Raw genomic sequence first — 1,192 nt, forward strand, 5'->3', positions numbered from 1 at the left:
GAAATATATTTACGGTAAAAGATTAAGTAATATTACCGGGATACGGAGCCTAAAGTATTAAATAAATAACAAAAGTATTATTAGAGGTATATTCGATAAAATATTAAGAACGTTAAAGATAAAAAATAGAAGGAAGCTAAGCGGGTATAGTTAAAAGACTTTATATTACTAAATAATCCGGAGTAGGAAGATACTCTTAAACGATATAACCGTTTAGAAAACGATTTACGGCCCTTCGCGGAAACCGGTAATCTCTAACTGTAACGAACCCCTATATAGAACCTTTAAAAGGGATACAGGTTAAAAGTAACTTCTAATAATTAGTTCGGTGCAGTTAGATAGTATATAATAAGATGTTTTAATATAAATATAAAATACTGTAAATATAACTATGCATTATATACTACGGAACTATCTATCTATACTAGCTAGTTCCTCCGTATATATAGATCCTGGGGCTTTAAAGTGCTCGCCCTACTACGGCCCCGATTACCTATAGCACATTATATCCTGTAAAGTGCTCGTCGTGCTATACCTTTAATTACTCGTAGTATCTTGCATCCTGCAGAGTGCTCGTATATCTTAGCGCTATAGTACTTTCGTCCAGCCTTAATTAGCTATCTCCTAACTTCTCTAATGATTAGTTAGGGACGTCCTACGCCTTATATATAGCGCGGCTTACTATTAGGTTAATTGTAATATAATGCCCCTCCCCCTAGGTCGACGCTCCGGTAATTATATTCCTAAAATAATTACCGATTCCTATTTCTTTTATATTTCTATAGTAAGTTCCTCTCCTTTTTTATCCTAAACGTTATATCTAATTATATAAAGAATTAATTTATACGAGTATCGACTGTCGCCGTAATTAAATATGTGTCTTTAAGAAATTTAGTTTCGTTATACTTAAATATATTTATTATAAAAAGAATAACCTTAAGTATATAACTTCTCTTCGATACGAACGGTACTTTCTGTATATTAAATCGAGTCGTTCCTATTACAACGTTTATAGTATAAATTATAAATCTTTTCTTTAAGCCTTTTTTTTCTTTTTTTTAACTATTTATAGTCCGTCCTTTAATTAGGGAGAAGAAACGCCTGGATACCGAAAGACAGGCTACCTTAAGTAAACTCCTTCGTCTCGAAGCGTAATCGCATACCCTTAAGGCTCTTCTACGCTCCGTTAATG

Source organism: Podospora anserina, chromosome 2 (genome assembly GCF_000226545.1).
Source record: "Podospora anserina S mat+ genomic DNA chromosome 2, supercontig 1".
NCBI lineage: Eukaryota > Fungi > Ascomycota > Sordariomycetes > Sordariales > Podosporaceae > Podospora > Podospora anserina.